This window comes from Schistocerca serialis, chromosome 3 (genome assembly GCF_023864345.2).
Source record: "Schistocerca serialis cubense isolate TAMUIC-IGC-003099 chromosome 3, iqSchSeri2.2, whole genome shotgun sequence".
Classification (NCBI taxonomy): Eukaryota; Metazoa; Arthropoda; class Insecta; order Orthoptera; family Acrididae; genus Schistocerca; species Schistocerca serialis.
In genome coordinates, this window is record NC_064640.1 from 150,724,654 (window position 1) to 150,749,744 (window position 25,091).

Consider the following 25,091-nt stretch of genomic DNA (forward strand, 5'->3'; position numbering starts at 1 on the left):
GGGCATTTTGCTTCAGGCCGTCGTGGGGAAAACGGTCTACTTCGGTCCGATAGATACGGCATCATCTCCGCTCACCGTTGGATGCTGGTCAGCGCACGGCAGCTACTTAATGGAGTCTAAGTAGCGCAGTTGCGATAGTGCGTTTCACATTCTGTACAACTTGTTACTTACTTATTGTGACATGCAACTTATGTAGTTTATTTTGGTTATATTTGTGGCTTCTTGCTATAACACTGGCTTGATTATGCGAGCTGCCCAGATAAACAAATATTTTAGCGCTAACTCTATACTGTTTTCCATAGATTTTTCTACCCACCCCCACTATCCCCCCAAATGTGTTAGTGTCATTTTGTAATTTAATTGCCGGCCGCGGTGGTCTAGCGGTTCTCGGCGCTCAGTCCTGAACCGCGCGACTGCTACGGTCGCAGGTTCGAATCCTGCCTCGGGCATGGATGTGTGTGATGTCATTAGGTTAGTTAGGTTTAAGTAGTTCTAAGTTCTAGGGGACTGATGACCATAGATGTTAAGTTCCATAGTGCGCAGAGCAATTTTTTTGTAATTTAATTAGAGTTAATCTCTTTGTGATTTATGTCAAACATTCGAACAAATAAATAACTGTAAATCTCAGGCTGGACTTAGATTTCAAGATCCTTTAACTTTTCCTACAACTTATCTTTCATACGAGTTACATGCCCAGCTATAGCAGAAAAATGCTTCTATCGGAGCATAAAAATACGAATATGTTCCAGTTTATTTAAAAGACTGAAAAATGGAGTACTAGCTGCCTCATTCTACCTTCCTTAGCACCTTTAAAACTTTTCCCAAAAAATTTAGCGTGCAAACATATTCCCACTTTTTTATACTGAGAGAGAAGAAGACAGTGGCAATGGCAGAGAGACCAAAAAGTAATGAATATTGAAACACAGGAAACAGTGATTGTGTTACAGAAAAACGAAGGAGACAATGACGGTGTGCAATAAAGAGAGGGACACACTAGCAGTAGGACATAGTTGACAGTGACAAAACAGTGCTAGCAAAAGAGTGAAGCAGACAGTGCCAGTGGGAGAGGCATAAAGACAAAGAGAATGTGAAAGTAGGCGAAAAATGGCACTGAGCACTATGGGACTTAACATCTGAGGTCATCAGTCCCCTAGAACTTAGAACTACTTAAACCTAACTAACCTAAGGACATCACACACATCCATGCTCGAGGCAGGATTCGAACCTGCGACCGTAGCGGTCGCGCGGTTCCAGACTGCAGCGCCTAGAACCGCTCGGCCACCTCGGCCGGCCACTACTTTTCATCAAGGAAATTTTTCACCTGTACTACACATGGAGACCTGCATATAAAGACTTGGGTAGAGCAATTTAAGGACAGTCTGCCTAACTCTAGCCCAAAACAAAGGAGAGATAGACTTTATGAGTAGTCACATGTCTACAGAACAGTGGCGACTCGCAGCTGGAACATTAGGTGAAGAGCTACTAGTGTAAGTAGGCTGTTTAGGTTTTTATATTGGTAACGCCACGTAGCGCTCTGTATGAAAATCACTGGCTGTGCTGTGTGCAGTCTGTGGCTAGTTGGCATTGTTGGAATATTCGCTATTGTAGTGTTGGGCAGTTGGATGTGAACAGCGCGTAGCGTTGCGCAGTTGGAGGTGAGCCGCCAGCAATGGTGGATGTGGGGAGAGAGATGGCGGAGTTTTGAGAGCGGATGATCTCGACGTGTGTCCATCAGAGACAGTAAATTTGTAAGACTGGATGTCAGGAACTGATATAAATATATATTATGACTTTTGAACACTGTTAAGGTAAATACATTGTTTGTTCTCTATCAAAATCTTTCATTTGCTAACTATGCCTATCAGTAGTTAGTGACTTCAGTAGTTAGAATCTTTTATTCAGCTGGCAGTGTTGGCGCTCGCTGTAATGCAGTAGTTCGAGTAACGAATATTTTTGTGAGGTAAGTGACTCATGAAAGGTATAGGTTATTGTTAGTCTGGGCCATTCTTTTGTAGGGATTATTGAAAGTCAGATTGCGTTGTGCTAAAAATATTGTGTCAGTTTATTGATGACCTGAATAAGTAATGAGAGAAAGTCTGTGCACGTTCGGTTTTGCTTAGCTGTTTGAAAATCAAATAACGTAAAGGATTTATCAGCACAATCATTCATAAATTTTTCTAAGGGGAGGTTACACTAGGAAAGAAAATTATACCTATACTCGTAGTTGCAGAGACTTATCTCAATAACTGAACTCACCCATTTCTTGTACACCAAATCAATCCATCGCTCCTTCAAGGCGGAAAACTTATCGGCGATGTCTTCATGGAATGGCTATGGTTTTATTTAGCATGCTAGCAGTTCTCTCTGAATTGAAATATTCTCTAAAGAAGAAAGTCTATCATCTGAAATTCCATGGCGTAAAAGAAGAAATGGGCAAAATGGACAGTATAATGAGGAAACAGTTCACGAATATCCGTAAAGCGTCCTTATTTTTATTAACCATTTCTGTCACATATCGCTATTTGATATTATTTCAAATTCTGCGTCCATTTTGCAGTCATGTAGCGAGTATACTGGAGCAGTGTGTCAGAGAATGTAGCCCTGCGCTCGACACGGCGGGCGGAGTACCTCTGGAAATGTCTTTATGGCCTCCTTTGTCAGCAGAAAGACAGTCGCCGAATCACGTTAGGTCGAGCAGACCTGTGTTGGTGGGAATGGACAGCTTGCGGAAACGGCAGTGAGCCGGTCCGTGACTACCGGACGTCGAGCTGGCGCCTACAGCCCTACAGTCAGTGTACGCCATCGCCGTTCCACAGCCCCCAGAGAATAATTGAGCGTAACGTCCTTTCATTTCTGCTCGAATACAAAGGTTTTTTAGATGCCACGTGAGAGGGTCTGTTGCGATCGCTCTAAAAATTTCGTTCAGCCAATAGTATGTATCGCTGTGGACAGAGTTCTTGGCGCGTAGGTTAACTAATCAATCATCAACTGCTTCGCCCGAGAGACAATTTCGTGGTCAAAAGCGTGAATCTTGTCACGCGTACTTCCCCTGCTTTTTCATGAACTTAGAAACAATTCTCGTCCATCACATTGGCAACAGCATTCCTCCATGCATAGTTTTAGAGAGTAGAGAGCTAAGTGCTGTGAACTTGGATCTGGGCATTCTGTTCCAGACCGTCGTGTGGAGAGTGTTCTGCTGCGCATGATGCAGAAGGCGTCATCCCTGGTCTCCGTTGGGTGTTGGTCGGTGCAGAGTAGCTGTTCGAGAGGACACGAGCAACGCAACTGCGATAGCGTAATTTATGTTCTGTGCAGCTTGCCACCTGATTACTTCGCCACGCAGTATGTGTTGCTTATTTTTGTTATATTTGTGGCTTCTTGTTGTAGCACTGTCTTTGATTCTGCAAGATGTCAAAATATGGAGGTCTTTTAGTGCTACCTCCACATTGTCTTCCACAGTTTTTTTGTACCCCACTCTGTGTTTGGGTCATTTTATGATTTAATTTGAATTGTATAGAAATTTGCTCTCTGTTAGTCACACTGCGATTTATGTCAATCATAAGGATCAAATAAATAAGTGTTAATCTCAGTCTGGACTTAGATTTCAAGGTCCTTTAATTTGTCCTAATTAGGCGATCCATTAAAAAGCTAATATAATCGGTTGTATTTCTCTTTGGTTCATTTCACTGTGTCGCCATTGTCCTTGTGCACAGTGACTTACTACAAGGATAATTTATCCAATATCTTCTCAAACCGACGAGAACTTAACCCGCTCGTCTCATATCAGTACGGTTTAGTTGCAGCAGATATTTTGTCAATGCAACGAGCATCGGACCCTCTCGTCTTTCATCAGTACACCATACTCTTAAGTGTTATTGTGTGAAAGTAACGAGCACTGTACGCGCCAGACTTGCCTACTGGGCTCGCTGGTCTGACAGTTCAACTATATCGTAGAGAAGACTGATAAACAATTTACTGAAATGGTGCCTATAGAAATTCTGCTGCAAGTAGCAAACATGACTATTCAACATCGGACGAAATTGTAATGAGGCAAAACCGTCATATAATTGAAAAGTAACAAGACTACGTGATAATGAGGAGAAGACAGTAAGGCAGTAATACATCCCGTCAGCGACGCTGCCATTAAAGACGAACCAAAGCTCGAATTGGAGAAGGAGGGTTCAGGAAACCATCTGTGTACTCTTCAGAGAAAGGACCCTGGTTTCTTCCATAAGCGATTTAGGGAAACTCCAGGAGGTTCAAATGGTTCAAATGGCTCAGAGCACTATGGGACTTAACATCTGAGGTCATCAGTCCCCTAGAACTTACAACTACTGAAACCTAACTAACCTAAGGACATCACACACACCCATGCCCGAGGCAGGATTCGAACCTGCAACCGTAGCAGTCACGCGGTTCCGGACTGAAGTGCCTAGAACCGCACGGCCACCGCTTCCGACCCCCAGGAGGTGGTAGAACATCTTATGACATATAGGGAAAACCTAACGTTGGTTGTTGATGCATAACCTTAAAGGGAGCAGAGTACTCTGAATACTTAGGGAGTCTCTTCAGAAATGAGAGTAAAGCAGAAATAGATATAAGTGTACGTACACCTATGAGCTACCAAAATAATACTTTACAGTTACATTAAAGTGCTATGGAGAAGAAAACATTTACCACCAACATCAAAATCAGCATATAACAATTTTCTGGTATTATTATGATGATCTTATGCTTCAACGTTTAATAATGAATATGAGGAAATACCATCAACATTCTAAAAGGAAAAAGAGATTAAGATTCCCTTTGGACCAGTAATCATTGAAAATAACGGGGAACAGAAGATTACGGAAATGAAGACATGCGGTAGCAATACAAAAATTGTAACATCGTCACAGTACTAAGAAAGGGACCATTGAGTTGGGCTGGGCCGCGCGGGATTAGCCGAGTGGTCTTAGGCGCTGCAGTCGTAGACTGTGCGGCTGGTCCCGGTGGAGGTTCGAGTCCTCCCTCGGGCGTGGGTGTGTGTGTTTATCCTTAGGATAATTTAGGTTAAGTAGTGTGTGAGCTTAGGGACTGATGACCTTAGCAGTTAAGTCCCGTAAGGTTTCACACACATTTGAACATTTTTTGAGATGGGCTGGTGATACAGTACGTGTATCAGATGACTGACTACCTACTATAGCATTATCTATAAAAATAAAATAAAGCAAAAGGAACAACATCCGGGGTGACACAACGAGGATGGATATCGACACTGAACCACCATCATATCTCTTACAAAGAAATGGATAAAGCTCGTGGAGCAAGCGTTTAGCGGATAGCATCAAAAAAAAAAAAAAAAAGAAAGAAAGAAAGATATAACTTGTTGGTCTAGGCCTATTAAGATGATAGTGTTACTTCAGATTAGGAGGCTATACTGAGTGTTACTCAGTGCACTTCAGAAAAATATCAGTGTGTGCTAAGGGGCGGATGTGAGATGAGCTGGTCCAAATCGTGGTGCGCTAAATTCAGAGTGTAAGGTGCACCGCTTGGCCAGTCAGGTTCGGTTAAGTTGTCTGGCGGCAGACCTCAGTTACGATAATCACTTGTGGTTGAGCGCTGCGGTGGTTTATTGGAAGGGTCATGGCCGCTGCCTTCCCATTCCGTGTCGGAACCGGCCTCGCACACGCTCCAGTGCTAATAACCACGCCGCTGTAAATCCTCAGCCTTGTGCGTTTTACCGCCAACGACGTCCTGTCTGTTGCTATAATTCAGCGCCCAGCCGACACCTCCTGATTACCAATTGGTGTCGTCCCTTCGTAGTTAAGACTCGTACAGCTAGTCGATGGATAGCTCGCCACACACTGCACTAAATTGTCAGTACTCTGTTAGTTATCACTCCTACCAAAGTGTCAATTTGTTAGGCAACATTATTTCCAGCATTAACTCGGGTATGGTGGTACTGTGGTAAAGCGCGTGTTTTGAAACCGAAAGGTCGCGCGATTGAAACCCAGTCGAACCATGAAATATTTCAGTGCACTTTTCATCTAGCATTGAGCTCTCAACGATGTAAAGATTCACCAGGAACGACACGAGGTTAAGATTCCATGTTAAACTATAGATCCCCTTTCACCAGTAGGACTACTGGCCTATGTTAGAGATACACTAATGCCCAAACTGGCGCGCTATTGAAAGTCTTAGGTCAGCCTATTGATCCACTCGGGATTACTACTATTTACAAAATAAAAGAATGCTGCTGTAATTGTTAACTGCTAGCAGTCTTACATTAACAACAGGTCTATTTCGGCGTTATCGCCATTTTCAGGATATCTGCAACCAAATATGTGTCGTAGTAATCTATGGCGCATTGTTTTATTTTTTTGTGTTTTTAGTGTATATGCTCATTGACAGATGAGTAAGCACATTGTAACCATACAGCATCGCTGGATGAGCTGTCAATTGTAGCTGTCAAAACCACAACAGTATATCTAAACCATAAAAGACCTAGCTTACACCTGCGAACAACAACAATTAATAAAGATTAAGACAAATATTTAAAAAGTTGTCTGCAGTTAGAAATGATCTGTGCAACAGTACGAACATAATAAAACAAAATGTTATTATTTATGACGTTACAACTTTCAACAAAGTGTATTTAGCTGCGAATAGCCTGAAGATGGCGATAATGCCGAAATAGGCATATTGCTAATGTAAAACTGCTAGTAGTTGACAATTATAGCAGCATTCAGGTACATTACCGTTTTTTATTTTATTAAGTCATTACAAGACATCTACCATGCAGCGGGCCCAAGAGAAAATAAAAAATAAATTACTGCTATTATTACGAGTATAGCAAGTAGTTACTCTGATTAATTTCTAGAAATCCGTAATCCAGCTAATGTTGACTATTTCAGAAAAGTAGACTTCAAATACAACTTGAATATGGAAATTCTATCTGCAGACATGAGAAACTCTGTGATGCATTTGTCGGTAGGTGCCAATTCAGTTTTCCAGTATCATTATTCTGCTGAATATTTCCACCACTGGCCTAGTCGTCAAGATCAGGTACTGCGAGCGATGTTCTTAAACGTGCTGTTGGTACTCCACGTTAATTAGCCTGCTCTGAGGGGTGTACTTGATAAGTGAGGAATCCAACTTCGAGACGTGCGCTGAATGAAACTGGAAATTAGAGTTCAGTGAACTTTAATTCATCAATTCATAACTACGCAGATAAGATGTTTACTGTCACTGAAGTTCTACATGTATGCTACGCAAGTCACTGCACAGTGAATTATGAGGGCACTCTGTACCAACATTATCGATTTTTGCCGTATTATTTTCACATATTTAAAGATAAAAAAAGATCTTATAATGCTCAGTACACATCCTCATCTCCGTTATATCACTTTCGTGATGTTTACGCGATAGCTAATGGTTCAAATGGCTCTGAGCACTATGGGACTTAACATCTATGGTCATCAGTCCCCTAGAACTTAGAACTACTTAAACCTAACTAACCTAAGGACATCACACGACACCCAGCCATCACGAGGCAGAGAAAATCCCTGACCCCGCCGGGAATCGAACCCGGGAACCCGGGCGTGGGAAGCGAGAACGCTACCGCACGACCACGAGCTGCGGGCTTATGCAATAGCAGCAGAAATATCCCACAATTTTCCTCGAATACTACTTCACCGAATTTACCCAAAAGGATTCACGAGAATAAAATAACTTTACTGCAAAACATTCCAATTTAAGCTCCATGTTACACTTTCGAATGTCCTACATTGGTGTGTTATGATCCTAGGAACGCAATTTAGAATTCATTCTCTATCTGCTTTGATGCTTACTTGACACGGGCTCCCTACGCTGGAGTAGTACTCTGCAGTGAGGCACAGAATATTATTCTTTGTAATTTCGTTTACAGATGACTGTACTTTATCACAACCCTTATAACAAGTATAAAGCTTTCCATTTACCATCCTTGCTACAAATTCCTCATATTAGCCCCGTTTCGTATCGCTCCTTAATATTCCCATTACATTATTACACAATTTAACGTGCTCGAGATTTTCACCACTAACCCCTTAACCTGAGACTATAGGGGCCTTTTTCTTTGTAATGGACGTTATATTGAATTATACAAATTTAGTACGAGCTGAAATTCATTAGAGCAAGTGAAAAGTTTGCTCACGCCTTTCTATATTTCCTTATACTCACCAATTGTGTATTTCCTGTAGATAACAGCAGAGTCAGCGGATAATTTGGTTGTGTTGCTGACTATGTGGATCGACTCATGTGTTTCATTGCTACCAAAATAGGTACAAAAACTTGACGCTTTATGCAAACTTTTGGTTTATAATAAGCCCTCTCTCCCTCCAGACTCTACCAAAACTCAATTTGAACACAAAAATGTTTTATAAGTCTATTAATCGTGGAAAACAATTTGAAATCCAATCATTGTGTAGTTAGAATAAAGCAAAAGTAAATGAAAAACGAATGAACAACTTCTGATCATCTGATTGCCTATCTTCTACTCATCTGTGATACAAATTTTGACCAGAATGATATGATCACTAGGAAAAATGTGGAAATATGCATATAAAAACAGCGAAATAAAAATTACTGGTTAATTCCAGCTTTTTGATATTATTTACCACAGTTCTTTACTTTCGTATTTATGGAATAAAGTTGCCTCTTTTACGTTATGTTATGACTTACAATCAACTGTTTGCACTGTGGTCTCGATCTATTATAAATGTTTCACAGAATATAATGTACTAGCTAATAGTTGAGCTACCAGAGGGCAATAATGTGTTTTAGCACTCCATTGTCGATACCCTCTGCGATTTTGTTTGTCTATTACTGCACTTGCTGTTACAGCTAGCTTTTTAAGCAGACAGTGTTCATATATCTTAGGCCAAAATTATTCTGCTGTGAAAAATTCTGAATGCAGTCTGTCTTCTCATATAGCTTACATTGAAATGAAAGCCACATTACCGATAAAAATATAAAATTTTAGTCCCCTCCTTTAGTTTAAATGAGTACTTTCCAATTTTGGTCTGGAAAACTGAACCGGTTGTCCTATGAAACATTCGAAGAAGGTGCTCATACCTCGTGTTCTATTGGCGATAAAAAGGTAGGGCAAGTGTTTTGGATAGCCTTTGAGGTAAGAATCGTTTGTATAACTAACAGAAGAATCGTCTTAGTGTCACTACCCTACAGTACTGGGTCAATTAATTTATGGAATTAACTGCTTCCAGTTGCTGACCTGCTATATTGTAGCTAAATGATAAGGGATCTTTCTTTCTATGTATTCGCAGCACATTACACTTGTCTACATTGAGATTCAATTGCCATTCCGTGCGCCATGCGTCAATTCGCTGCAGATCCTCCTGCATTTCAGTACAATTTTCCATTGTTACAACCTCTCGATATACCACAGCATCATCAGCAAAAAGCCTCAATGAACTTCCGATGTCATCCACAAGGTCATTTATGTATATTGTGAATAGCAACGGTCCTACGACACTCCCATGCGGCACACCTGAAACCACTCTTACTTCGGAAGACTTTTCTCCATTGAGAATGACATGCTGCGTTCTGTTATCTAGGAACTCTTCAATCCAATCACACAATTGGTCTGACGGTCCATATGCTCTAACTTTGTTTATTAAACGACTGTGGGGAACTGTGTCGAACGCCTTGCGGAAGTCAAGAAACACGGCATCTACCTGGGAACCCGTGTCTATGGCCCTCTGAGTCTCGTGGACTAATAGCGCGAGCTGGGTTTCACATGATCGCCTTTTTCGAAACCCATGCTGATTCCTACAGAGTAGATTTCTAGTCTCCAGAAGAGTCATTACACTCGAATATAATATGTGTTCCAAAATTCGACAACTGATCGACGTTAGAGATATAGGTCTATAGTTCTGCACATCTGTTCGACGTTCCTTCTTGAAAACGGGGATGACCTGTGCCCTTTTCCAATCCTTTGGAACGCTACGCTCTTCCAGAGACCTACGGTACACCGCTGCAAGAAGAGGGGCAAGTTACTTCGCGTACTCTGTGTAAAATCGAGCTGGTATCCCATCAGGTCCAGCGGCCTTTCCTCTTTTGAGCGATTTTAATTATTTCTCTATCCCTCTGTCGTCTATTTCGATATCTACCATTTTGTCATCTGTGCGAAATCTAGAGAAGGAACTACAGTGCAGTCTTCCTCTGCACGAAATGGCAATTGAATCTCAATGTAGACAAGTGTAATGTGCTGCGAATACATAGAAAGAAAGATCCCTTATCATTTAGCTACAATGTAGCAAGTCAGCAACTGGAAGCAGTTAATTCCATAAATTATCTGGGTGTAGGCATTAGGAGTGATTTAAAATGGAATGATCATATAAAGTTGATCGTCGGTAAAGCAGATGCCAGACTGAGATTCATTGGAAGAATCCTAAGGAAATGCAATCCGGAAACAAAGGAAGTAGGTTACAGTACGCTTGTTCGCCCACTACTTGAATACTGCTCGGCAGTGTGGCATCCGTACCAGATACGGTTGATAGAAGAGATAGAGATGATCCAACGGAGAGCAGCGCGCTTCGTTACAGGATCATTTAGTAATTGCGAAAGCGTTACGGAGATGATAGTAAACTCCAGTGGAAGACCCTTCAGGATAGGCTCTCAGGAGCTCGGTACGGGCTTTTGTTGAAGTTTCGAGGACATACCTTCACCGAGGAGTCAAGCAGTATATTGCTCCCTCCTACGTATATCTCGCGAAGAGACCATGAGGATAAAATCAGAGAGATTAGAGCCCACACAGAGGCATACCGACAATCCTTCCTTCCACGAACAATACGAGACTGGAATAGAAGGGAGAACTGATAGAGGTACTCAAGGTGCCCTCCGCCACACACCGTCAGGTGGTTTGCGGAGTATGGATGTAAATGTAGATGTAGAGAAACTATAAATAAGTACTTCAAATGCACTTAGAAAACGTCGTATCATATAACGCTTATCTATGGCTTGTGGCACAACCTCACGTCGTTTAGATAGTACGTAATCAGCCCTTTTTTATCTACGGCCAGCTCGGGAAAGCACGCATTTCTGGCGAAAAACATTCAAAATTACGCTTAAGGGGAGCTGACTACCACTTTTGTCCCTTCAAAGTCTCGGAAGGAGACTCTTAACTCTTACACCAGGCGCATTTGAATTTCCCACCTTTTCAGTTCGACGCAGTTGACATATTTTCCGATTGTCCCATCTAAATTTGAATATGAATTTTCCTCTGTTCTTACGTAGCACAATGGGACAGTATTTCACGGTCCTTGGCACACATGTTCACCAATTACCTGTGTGCTGCGGCGTGCCATGACTTGGAGGCTGCTCTGAGTGGTATTTGTCTTTCTGTATCTGCGTCTACATCTCTACACACGGAAATTTTTATTGTACCACATACCAAAACATTTTTCCCGTCGAATTCACGAGTGAAGTATGGAAAAATGATTCTTGTATGTTACTGAGTGGGTTGTTATTTTGCCTTTTGCACGGTCTTTCGGAAGAATGAAGAATATTCGTAATTTTTGCTAATAAAGCAGATTTCTGCAGATTTTCTCTAGATAAACAATATTTCCTACAGCGGCTGCCAATCAAGATTTCTCATTTGCTCTGTCGTCAGCTAAGCAAACCTGAGACCATACCTTTTTTGTATGCATAAGGAGTCCCCTGTTAATTGCCTATGTTAATCTGACCTAGAAGAGCTATCGTTTTTGCTGACAAACACATTGAACCCTTCCATTTACTTCCACCGCAACTGAAATGTGATATTTACACTTAAAATTTTCACATATTGTTCCTGCCACGTACTTTAATAACATGAGTGACACCAATTGCGCCATGTTAACGTGTAGTGAAATGTTGCTACATTTTTTTCTCATTTTACTTTAAAACTAGTTGATCGTCTTACGCAAGACAGATAATGTTTTAATAACTGTACAGATATTACTACAACGTTTATGATATAAAACTTACCAATACGTAATTACATCGTCTACAAAATGTCCGATTTTTCAACTAAAATTTTGCACCAAGAAGTTAATATATTACATTGAACATTGATGGTCCTGTTACACATCCATAGGGCACACCAAATAGTATCTTTGTGCTTCTTACTACGTATGCGATTATATTTTTCAGAAAATATCCTTATTATTATGATGGAGAAAACACACTATACTGGTGTAATACCCTACAATATTGCAAAATAATACGTCAGTGTCATGTGATTTTTCATTCTTAATGCATAAAACCAACGGAATTGTCAATTATGCAAATGTTCTTGCGTTTGAAATTCTGTTGCAGACAGAGGTGAGTAATGTATTATATTAATGCGTTTGTGGATCAGTACTGCTACATTTTTTATATGCTAGATGAGTGTGGCTTGCGTCCTCCCCCAACAGCAGGGAACCGTTCGCAGCTCGAGAGGTATTCAGAAAATTGCGGTCAAGAGTGGCGCTAATTAACCAGCAAACTGTACACAATACCTGGCATATATTCGGTGGGGTTGTGTTAAATTTTTTAATCTTCACTTTTTCAGGTGATTATCAAAACATCTAGTACTGATTATTGTGTCATTCGACTCTGGTGCCGAACAGCAACTGAAATCCTGTAAAATTTTTGAGCTAAATATTGGAAGGAAGATTTGCAGACGGGAGTCAACATTTCGTCTTTCGTTCAGCTATTATTTAGGTCTGCGTCCCATTAATTAGTACTTGTCCATATGCATGCAATAGCAAAGTACCTAATGTGTTACAAAACGCCGCGCATAATAACGGGATATTTCGGTGCTCATACCTCGTGTTCTATTGCTGATAAAACGGTAGGTCCGTGTTTTGTATAGTCTTTGGGCTAAGGACCATTTGTATAACCAACAGAAGGATCGTCTTGGTGTTACTACCCTACAGTACAGGGCCAAAGTATGAATATTACTCACTTCCTCCTGCGTAGGCAAATAGAGCAAATCGGTTGGCTCTTTTTGCATTTGATGTTCAAAAATGTTCAAACGTGTGTGAAATCTTATGGGACTTAACCGCTAACGTCATCAGTCCCTAAGCTTACACACCACTTAACCTAAATTATCCTAAAGACAAACACACACACCCATGCCCGAGGGAGGACTCGAACCTCCGCCGGGACCAGCCGCACAGTCGATGACTGCAGCGCCCAAGACCGCTCGGCTAATCCCGCGCGGCGGCGTTTGATGTGAACCACGATGGATTTGATGGCACGCGTGGAGGCAACATTAGTTCATGGGCGGTTTTCTACCCAGGTGAGGATTCCAAGATGGCTATGCACAGTAAATGGGTGCAATTTTTCCAATGTATTTCTAAGATCCTGATCGTGAACAACCTTGAAAATTCTCTTCATGTCTTTATCCGAGACACTGACTTTCAAATTTACCGTGCTTGTGCACGTAAAATGTGCACTTAAAATCCGGTGTGAGGTGAAAACATAGTTTATAAAGTGATTTATCACAGAGAAATAAGAGAAGTGTCTCTGTTATCGTCTGGGAACGCCATGATGTAGTACTGAAGGACATGCAATTTTTTTTTTTTTTTTGCGCATAAAATCCGGTCAGAAGTGTAAAATTAGTTTTGCGTTACTTCAGTTTCACATAAAAGAACTATCTAAATTTTAGTGACTAATTTATTATCTTTCATACGAGTTACATGCCCAGCTGTAGCAGGGAAATGCAGGAAACCAGCGGAAAAATGTTTCTATCAGAGCATAAAAATACGAATATGTTCCAGTTTATTTAAAAGACTGAAAAGTGGAGTAGTAGCTGCCTCATTCTACCTTCCTTAGCACCTTTAAAACTTTTCCCAAAAAATTTAGCATGCAAACATATTCCCACTTTTTTTGCTGAGAGAGAAGAAGACAGTGGCAATGGCACAGAGACCAAAAAGTAATGAATATTGAAACACAGGAAACAGTGATTGTTTTACAGAAAGAACGAAGGAGACAATGACGGTGTGCAATAAAGAGAGGGACACACTAGCAGTAGGACATAGTTGACAGTGACAAAACAGTGATAGCAAAAGAGTGAAACAGACAGTGCCAGTGGGAGAGGCATAAAAACAAAGAGTATGTGAAAGTGGGCGAAAAATGGCTCCGAGCACTATCGGACTTAACATCTGAGGTCATCAGTCCCCTAGAACTTAGAACTACTGAAACCTAAAGACATCACATAACACCCAGTCATCACGAGGCAGTGAAAATCCCTGACCCCGCCGGAAATCGAACCCGGGAACCCGTGCGTCGGAAGCGAGAACGCTACCGCACGACCACGAGCTGCGGACAAAGTGGGCGAGAACCAGTGATAATGAGAGAAGAGTTTATGACTGTGACAACGAGGAAGAGAAAGATAATGACAGTGAGAAGGGCCAGTAGCAGTACGTCTACATCTGCATCAACATGGATACTCTGCAAATCACACTTAAGTGCCTGGCAGAGGATTCATCGAACCACCTTGACAATAATTCTCTATTAATCCAGTCTCAAACAACGCTCTAAAAAAACGAACACCTATATCTTTCTGTGTGAGCTCTGACTCCCTTTATTTTATTATGATGATCGTTTCTCCCTATGTAGGTCGGCGTCAACAAAATATTTTCGCATTCGGAGTAAAAAGTTGGTGATTGAAATTTCGAGAGAAGATTCCTCCGCAACGAAAAACGCCTTTGTTTTAATGATGTCGATCCCAAATCCTGTATCATGTCTGTGGCACTCTCTCCTCTTTTTCTAGATAATGCAAAACGTGCTGCTCTTGTTTGAACTTTTTCGATGTACTCCGTTAAACCTGTCTGGTAAGGATACCACACCGCGCAGCAGTAGTGCAGACCTGTTGCACCTTCTAAGTGTTCTGCCAATAAAACGCAATCTTTGGCTCACCTTCCCTACAAGACTTTTCTTTGTGTCCCTTCCAATTTAAGTTGTTCGTAATTGAAATTCCTAGGTATTTAATTGAATTTACGGCCTTTAGATTTGACTGATTTACCGTGTAACGGAAGTTTAACGGGTTTCTTTTAGTACTCCTGTGGATAACCCCACTTTTTCCTTATTTAGAGTCAATTGCCAATTTTCACAGCATACAGATATCTTTTCTAAACTGTTTTGCATTTTTTTTTTGATCTTCTGATGACTTTACTAGACGATAAACGTCATCTGCAAACAACCTAAGGCAGCTGCTCAAATAGTCTCCTGAATCGTTTATACAGGGTGTTACAAAAAGGCACGACCAAACTTTCAGGAAACATTCCTCACACACAAACAAAGAAAATATATTATGTGGACATGTGTCCGGAAACGCTTACTTTCCATGTTAGAGCTCATTTTATTATTTCTCTTCAAATCACATTAATCATGGAATGGAAACACACAGCAACAGAACGTACCAGCGTGACTCCAAACACTTTGTTACAGGAAATGTTCAAAATGTCCTGCGTTAGCGAGGATGTATGCATCCACCCTCCGTCGAATGGAATCCCTGATGCGCTGATGCAGCCCTGGAGAATGGCGTATTGTATCACAGCCGTCCACAATACGAGGACGAAGAGTCTCTACATTCGGTACCTGGGTTGCCTAGACAAGAGCTTTCAAATGCCCCCATAAATGAAAGTCAAGAGGGTTGAGGTCAGGAGAGCGTGGAGGCCATGGAATTGGTCCGCCTCTACCAATCCATCGGTCACCGAATCTGTTCTTGAGAAGCGTACGAACACTTCGACTGAAATGTGCAGGAGCTCCATCGTGCATGAACCACATGTTGTGTCGTACTTGTAAAGGCACATGTTCTAGCAGCACAGGTAGAGTATCCCGTATGAAATCATGATAACGTGCTCCATTACGTGTAGGTGGAACGAAACTAAAATGAGCTCTAACATGGAAATTAAGCGTTTCCGGACACATGTCCACATAACATCTTCTCTTTATTTGTGTGTGAGGAATGTTTCCTGAAAGTTTGGCCATACCTTTTTGTAACACCCTGTATAGATAAGGTACAGCAAAGGGCCTGTAACGCTACCTTGGGGAAGGCCAGAAATAAATTCTGTTGGACTCGATGACTTTCCGTCAGTTACTACGAACTGTGTCCTCTCTGACAGGAAATCACGAATCCAGTCACATACCTATGACGATATTCCATAAGCACGGAGTTTCACTATAAGCCTCTTGTGTGGTGCAGTGTCAGAAGCCTTCTGGAAATCTAGAAATACGGAATCAATTTGGATCCCCTTGACAATAGCACTCAACACTTCGCGTGACTAAAGAGACAGTTGTGTTTCACAAGAAAGACGTTTTCTAAATCAGTGTTGACTGTGTGTCAACAGACTGTGCTCTTCGAGGTACTCATAATGTTCTAACACAATATACGTTCCAAAATCGACGGTAATGATATGGGCCTGTAGTATTGTGGATTACCCCTACTGCCTATATTGAATATTGGTGCGAATGTGCAGCTTTCCAGCCTTTGGGTACGGATCTTTTGTCGAGCGAGCTGTTGTATATGATTGTTAAGTATGGAGATATTGCATCCGTATACTCTGAGAGGAACCTAATTGGTATACAGTCTGGACCAGAATACTTGCTTTTTTAATTGATACACTCTGAGAATATCTGCTTCTAAGTTACTCATGTTCTTGATGCGAATTCTGGAATATTTATTTCGTATTCTTTAAGACGGAGGAAGAAACGAAATATTAGCAGTAAGTGAGAGCATGACAGTGACAATGAGAGGAGACTGTAGTAGTAGGACGGAACGAGGGAGTCTGTGGCTGTGAAACAGGATACAGTGACAGAGAGAGACCAAAAGACGTAATGACAATGAGGTGGGCTGAATGAGTGAGTGAGAAAGGGCAACTGGGAGTGGACTTACACCGATGGAATAGTGGGTGTGAATGAGTTGAAGTGAGGATAGCTTGTGATAGATTGGTATGAGTTACATGTTAAAAAAAAGCGTAATATGTTCACATGCCAAAATATTTTGGGAAAATTTGTAAAGTGCTGAGGATGGTAGAATGAACTAACTGCTAGCCCACTTTTCAGTCAGAATCTTTTAATTAAACAAGAACACATTCACATTTTTTATGTTCCCGTAGGAGCGGTTTCCCGTTGTTACGCTTTGACAGCCGCAACATGTGATCAAAATTCTTTAGTATTCTACATCTGAGCAGTATTTGCTCTGTGAGGTTTGTAGCAAAGAGTGCTGTTGATAAATGGTTTACAAGCTTTGCAGTTTTTTTCCCCTTTCCATTCGCGGATTGGGCGAAGGAACAATGATAGCTTGTATGTCTTAGTGTGAGCCTAATTTTATCTGTCGCAGATACAGGCTGAAGAATGTCCGTAGTTTCGCATCTCGTTGGATGTTAGCGACTTTCTTCGAATGTCTGCCTCTTAAGATTATTCCACTCATCCTTCTTAATAAGCCTGTGGCCATTCACAACAGCCTCCGTTATATATGCACGAACTGAGTCGAGCTCCCTGTCAGTCAGATCTGATGTGTGTATCCCATACACTTGAGCAATATTGAAAAGTGAACCGCACAAGTGTTTTGTTTGCAATCTCTTTTGTACGCAAACAGCAGTTTCTCAGTTCTGTGCCCATTGATACTTCCAAGTATTTGTATGACACAACTGCCTACAGTTGTACCTTATAAACCGGCAGTCAAAACACAGCATGCTTCTACTTTCCTGAAGCGCATAACTTTACGTAAAAAAACTAGTTTTTAAATGTACTTGCATGAAGAGAACTAAAAAAATATGTTCGTAAATGTTAACACCAATCACGCACATCCTACAAAATGACCCGTTCCACATCATTTCAGCAAAATAAACGTTCGAATGATCTACAGAACATGTAGCTAAGTAAGTAATTTTATGTATATTAAGAGCAATTTGCTAGTCTTTGTATGCCTGACATTTCATCAGGATCTAACTGGACATTAATGAAATTTGTACCGGCCAGAGTTTCATCGTAGATAACGGTGCCTTATTCGAAAGGCTTGAAACTGCAGCTAATGCCATTCGCTAAGCCATTAATGTACAACACGAATAGCAATGGTTCTGACCCACCCGGACAGCTGAGCATGTTAATGTGCCGTTTCCGGGATTCGGGGAGGCGGGGATGCCGCGAATCGAATCTGCCTCGAACATTCACGACGAAGGCTGGTGAGCCGGCCAGCTTGGATATGGTTTTTAGGCGGATTCCCACATACCACGAGGTAAATACTTGGGTACGTCCCGCCTCAGACATACGCTAGGCAAACATGTGGAAAAACTTTCTCACACTTGAACATTGGACTTACTACGGACACAGACAGTAGGATATTTACTATGGACGTAGACAGAAGGATACACGGACTCCGTCTCGGGAGGAGTGGCAGCGTCGCGAGGGCATACGACAACCAGCTGTCACTGACATTGCCACAACCCATATGACAATGCCGACCCCGCAGAGAAACGGGAAAAGACAATAACTGAGAAGCAGACGGTAAACAGGAACAGTTCTACAGTGATCTGATCTGATGCATTATAAATGGTATGTGAAAGCCTGCGACTATGAAGACTATGGGTTTGTTTATAAAAAAACTTTCTGCTACTAGTCTGGATTTTCTCTAATTTATATTTTGCACGACGCGTTTCGGGAAATGATTCCCATTTTGTAGTGCGTTTTTTCTCTGTGTACTATGCCATTTTTACGTAATGTTTTTGATGTGTGACTTCAAAAGAGCAAATAGAACCGCAAAAATCAAATACGTTACAAAGAAACAACATAGTGCACAGAGAAAAAACACACCTGAAAATGGGAATCTTTTCCGGAACGCACCGTGTCAAATATAAATAAAAGAATATCGTGACTGGGAGCAGAAAAGTTGTTCACAAACAAACCCAAGATTCTACATTGGTTCCCTGAGGCATACCAGATATTACTCTTTTCCAACTGTAATGGTACTTGAATTACGTAACTATTACGGCACCTCACCTCAACCTCTCGATACCAGCAGTATTCTACTGTGTTTCTGTAAAATAGTTAACATATTTCTGAGACAACATTCAGATTTGTTTTCATTAATGTAGAGGTACTTTGATACACCGATATGTTTATATTGCAATGATATTATTCTTATGTGTATTCTTTCTTTTGTCACTATGATCTTTGACGTACTTGTAACTGTGATTTTTGGGCGCGTAAGCGGTTATCGGAGAGTCAAGTCTTGGTTGTCATGTTGAAAAGACGCAAATTGTAGTCAGTTTATGAAATGTGAACATTAACAGTGAGGAAGATATTTTGAAGTATGTTTTATATTGTGAAGTGATGTTGCGACAAAAGTAATAAAAAAGAAGTGTAACTTAAATTCGGAGTGCTGATTACTTCTTTTTACATCACCATTGTCTTAATTTGCAAAAGTTTAATCTTCAAGAATGGTTTATGAAACACATCTATAAAACTTTTGACTATCGCACAATAACATCTAGGCCTCTTTGCATCCGAGCTTGGAGTCATCACCACCTAGATTTTCGACGACTGAGCCATGAGTTCACAACGAGACCAGCGTGGGAAACACGAAAAGATAAGTGCCTATATTATCCATTATTTGGTTGGTTCAAATGGCTCTGAGCACTATGGGACTTAACATCTATGGTCATCAGTCCCCTAGAACTTAGAACTACTTAAACCTAACTAACCTAAGGACATGACACAACACCCAGCCATCACGAGGCAGAGAAAATCCCTGACCCCGCCGGGAATCGAACCCGGGAACCCGTGCGTGGGAAGCGAGAACGCTACCGCACGACCACGAGACGCGGGCATATCCATTAATTCATGAAATGGCTTTATTAACTGTGCTCTAATGACACCTGCCACATAATATAACTTTGTTGTTGCCCGAAAATGCAATATTTAGCAGCGTCAGCAACACTACAATCATAATTAATTTTTGACCGTTGTTGTGGTAGGGGTGTTAGACAACAGGTCTCGAAATAAAGTTTAAAGACTACACTGTAGCTCCTAATCTTAGGTCGTTGATGTAAACAGTGTGAAATGGCCCTATATTTTGAACAGACCGCGGCGTTACGTCGACGACCTACGAACAGAGAAACCACGGCGTTACAGACGCGGGTAATAGGGTGCGCGTGCAGCGACCTGCGGTGCCGGGTTCGATCCCCGGGCTGGGCAACAGTGCGGCAGAGTGGTGGAGCGGAAAGCGAGCGCTGCACGTGCAGCACGTGGCCGGCGCGCCGGTGCGACTTGGCAACGCGGCCGCGGCCACTGCCGCTGCCGGCCACAGCGCCGCCGCTTTTTCTGGCGGCCGCTCGGCGCGGCAGCCTGGCGCGATGTGCGCTCGCCGCCCGCGCCCGCGCCCGCGCCCGCCGCCCCTAATCAGATCGGATGTGCAGTCGGCGCCCTTTCTGCTCGCCCGGCCGTGGGCCGTGGGGAACAGCCAGCTCCTGCTCCCCCCTCCACGTCGCGCTCTCGCCGTCTCTGACTCTTCCCTCTCTTCTCCGCGCACTCCACCGCGCTTCTTTGGCCGGAGCAGCCGCTGGCGCGTGTGATCCCCACACACACACACAAACACACACACTCGCTCGCCAGCGCCGAAGCGGCGGAAGAAGAGGAATGCCCGAAAGGTGAAGCCGGCTGTCAACGCAGACGTTATACGCTAAGCAGCCGTGACTGGCGCGCGCCAGCCACCGCGTCGGTGGCACCCACTCGCCGCCGACTGTTTGTCTCGGGACGCGGCATATGTCACGCTGCAACCAGGCGGCAGCCACACCACTCTCGATACCAGACGCTACGGAGCATCCATTGTTTCTATACGAATCTTTACGAAGTCACAGTAGCAGAACTGACGAAAAAATGAAATTCTCGACACCACAATTTGTAGCTCCTCTACGGCAATGTGAACGACGGCCACACGAAGAACTAGGGCGACCAACATTTGCTCATAGTTTTAAGGGAGGTGACCAGCAGCTGAGCATAATTTTAAGGGACGTTTAAGATATTTTAATAGAGATGGAGCCCCTTCTCGCCCGCACCAACGTGGTGACCAGACCAAAAGTTCTACTGTCACCTCCGTCAACATGTTACTTATCTAGTAAGTGGATCACAGGATGTTGGGCTGTGATGTTATCCGAACGTCTGGGTAAGACTACGCAGCCGGCCGGAGTGGCCGTGCGGTTCTAGGCGCTACAGTCTGGAGCCGAGCGACCGCTACGGTCGCAGGTTCGAATCCTGCCTCGGGCATGGATGTGTGTGATATCCTTAGGTTAGTTAGGTTTAATTTGTTCCTAGCGACTGATGACCGCAGAAGTTACGTCGCATAGTGCTCAGAGCCATCTGAACCATAAGACTACGCATTAATACGGTCCATCAGGTGATAGATAGTAGACGAAATGCGAGTGAGGGTAGCAATTTGAAGAGTAGAGGGAACTTGCAATACATTGCTTACTTTTACTCCATTACGTAATTTTTCACTTCGAGAGCACATGATGAAAACTGATTCATTTTAGAAGGGATTGAGGAGACACGGAACGCTGAACAGTATAGCAGAGATGATTACGGAAGGAAGACTAAACAAATCGGAACATTTCGTGTCGACTATCCTCATTTTTTGATTGCTGATAACTTAAGCGGTCTGTGACTCTTTCGGAGTGTTACGAAATGTTGTATTGTGTGAGTCAATTGAGAAGTAAATAACGTATCGAGTGTGTTTAAATTTGAACGTCTGTACAGTCCTCTTTCACGAGTCCTTGGGGATTCTGTGTGTCATTTATACCACAGATGCCGATGGGTACGAGGTGAGCGCGTCAGTGGGTTGCCGATGCCGACCGAGAAACAAGTTAAAACCCCTCTAGACCCGTAGGCTATGTCGTTATTTCTCCGATCCTCGCATTCCTTTGAGACAAATTGTCTTTTTTCCGTAGAAGGACGAACAGAAGAAAACTATATAAGGACAATAATATTAATGTTTACAACGGTGATCACTGACGAAATATACGGGGGTAGCAGGGGTCAATAACGAATTAGGATAGAACTAAAGAGAATTACTATTACACGACAGATCCAGGGGAATACGGAAGAGTTGATCTTTCTACGAAGAACGCTGCTTCAGTTTCTACATATGATTTTACATACAGACTTACACCACAGTACAGTGCATGGTACAAGGTACTTATTAACTATATGTCAGTTTCCTGTCCCATTCCATTTGCGTATGAAGCTGGGGAAAAATGACCAATTCCGTACATGCAATTTTTTCCCTCATTCATTCAAAACGTCGTGTTCTGTAAATCTCGTCAGGTAGGTCAGGCTTCAGATATGAAAACCGAGTGAACTATACAGGAACCAGAAGCGAATAGTACAGGTTACCCCATAATGCAAACTAAAAACTAATTACGACTAGTGCTAATCTAATCACACGGATAACTATACGAATTACTACTAAATTAGTATTTCTGTAGTTAAAAGACGCAGTTCTTCCTCTTACAATACAAAGCTGGTGTTTCCATCCGTCAGGTTCGTAATAAGTACTGATGTAACTATACCGATTTCCAATAGAACTACCAGCTGTCCAGACACTGCAATAGTTGAAACCTGTTTAATAACTACATGACTGCTCTGCAATTCACACTTAAGCGCTAGGCAGAGGGTGCATAGCGCAACTTTCAGACTATTTTGCGAGAGTTCCATTCTCCTGTAGCACGTGCGAAAAATCTTTCCGTGCGAGCTCTGATTTATTGTATCACGATGGTCGTAGATGGGTGTCAATAAAATATTTTTGCATTCGGATGAGAAAGTTGGTGACTGAAATTTCGTGAGATCTCGCCGCAAGGATAAATACCTTAGTTTTAATGATTACCTCACCCAGCTCGCTTATCAATTCCGTGACACTCTCTGCCCCACATTACGATAATACAAAGTGAGCTGCTCTTCTTTGAACTTTTTCAGTCCCCTGTATCAACCCAGTTCGGCAAGGATGTCATACCGCCGGCAGTAATTCAGAAGAGGACGAACAAGTGTAGCGTAGGTAATCTCTTTGGCAGATTTGTTGCATATTCTAAGTGGTCTGCCAGTAAAACGCAGTCTTTGGTTCGCCTTTCCGCCAAAATTTTATATGAACTTCCTGCATGCTGGAGTAGCTTGGTTCAGCGACGTCTGTTAATTAGTAGAACGAAAAACACCAGTCCAAATTTGCAAATTTTTAGTTTTATTCATCTTTGTGCATTGGAACTTTTCAATGCACATTTTTGGCATCTTCGGAAATGGCATTCTCGACTATGTTACGATGATCTGTCATCGAGTGAATAAAAGGTAAAAATTTTCAAATTTGGATTGGTGTTTTGGTCTACTGAAATTTTTTATGTTATGTTTCCAATTTAACTTGGTCGCAATTGTAATCCCTAAGTATTTATTTGAATTGACGACCAATAAATTGGTATGATTTATCGTGTACCGAAATTTAACGGACCTGTTTTACAAGGGGAGGCCGCCAATTGTGAAATTCAGATTCGATTCATACTGCGCATAATAAAAGCTCATGGCCAGAGGTGTAATGTGCCAAAGCACCAAGATGCACTTCTCAACCGTTGTCGAGAAAAATCGGCAGTTAAAAGAAACCGTTTCGGTGAAATACTCTCTGCGATTAATAATTTTATGCAGCGTCGTGGCGCAGCGGTAAGCGCTTGGGTTGGTAATCCGAAGGTCGCCGGATCGAGTCTCGCGTCACGCAATTTTGTTTTTATTATTTGTTTTTGTAATTACTATATATATATATATAATTCCCGGCAATCAGTTGCAACAATTATGCATATAATAAGTTGTTGAAAGTCGTTTGTCGTGGAAAAATAAAACTTGAAATAAAACACAATATCACAAATAGTATTCAAGTGGATACAATTTATTGAAAAGTTCGGTATACACTCGCACATAGTTAACAATTAGTGACCAGAAGTAGCTGGAGTATCGCACGAACCAGAGTGATAGTTATCATAGAAACATGGAAAGCAGAAAACAGCACGACATTGAGCACATCTGATAAACGATGCGTTTTTACAAGAACAATTGTTTTTTAAATTATCTGTTGGGAAACACACCTGATTGACATTCTGAAAAATTGTTCTATCGTTCGTCAGGTTTGATGCATACCACGCGTATCGTATCATATCGGCAAAAATCGGAGAAGACAATTGGTGGTGGACGATATATATATAAACAGGTGCGTCATTCCCTGTTGGTATCCTATATTGAACTAATGGAGTTGCTGGTAACCGCCCTTGTGGGAAAAACAAATCCTTAAACTCCCACAATAATTCTTCCATCTGCTCCCTTTCTTCTCCTTTCAAATGCTTAATTTTGTCACGCAATGCAGTTCTATAGGCATTTAGTGATTGATCGCTTCGCCTATCTCCATTAGTTCAATATAGGATACCAACAGGGAATGACGCACCTGTTTATATATGTGTGTGTGTGTGTGTATACATTTGAATTGCAAAAAAACAAAAAAAAGTTGCATAGCGCGAGATTCGATCCGGTGACCTTCGGATTACGAACCCGAGCGCTTACCGCTGCGCCACGACGCTGTAGAAAATTATTAATCCTAGAGAGTATTTCACCGCAACGGTTTCTTTTAACTGTCGATTTTCTCGACAACGGCTGAGAAGTGCATCTTGGTGCTTTGCCACATGACACCTCTGGCCATGAGCTTTTATTATGCACAGTATGAATCGAATCTGAATTTCACAATTGGCGGCTTCCCCTTGTTAGTACTCGTGTAAAGGACTAACACTTACTTCAGGATCAATAGCCACTTTTCGCATCTTGCCAATATCTTGTGTAAAACGGAACTCCTAATATGAACGTTGCTGATGACCAGAATTAGCATCCAGTCCAAGGGATCTTATAATATGGAATAATAAGGCACTATTTCACTCTGTGATACCCATGGATTCCCAGTCACTGGATGCCTGCCAGCAGTGTGTTAAAAGCATCTGCACCAAAATATAAAACCTAGATAGGAACACACAATCTGTATAGACATTAATTTTACTTCTGGTATAATTATT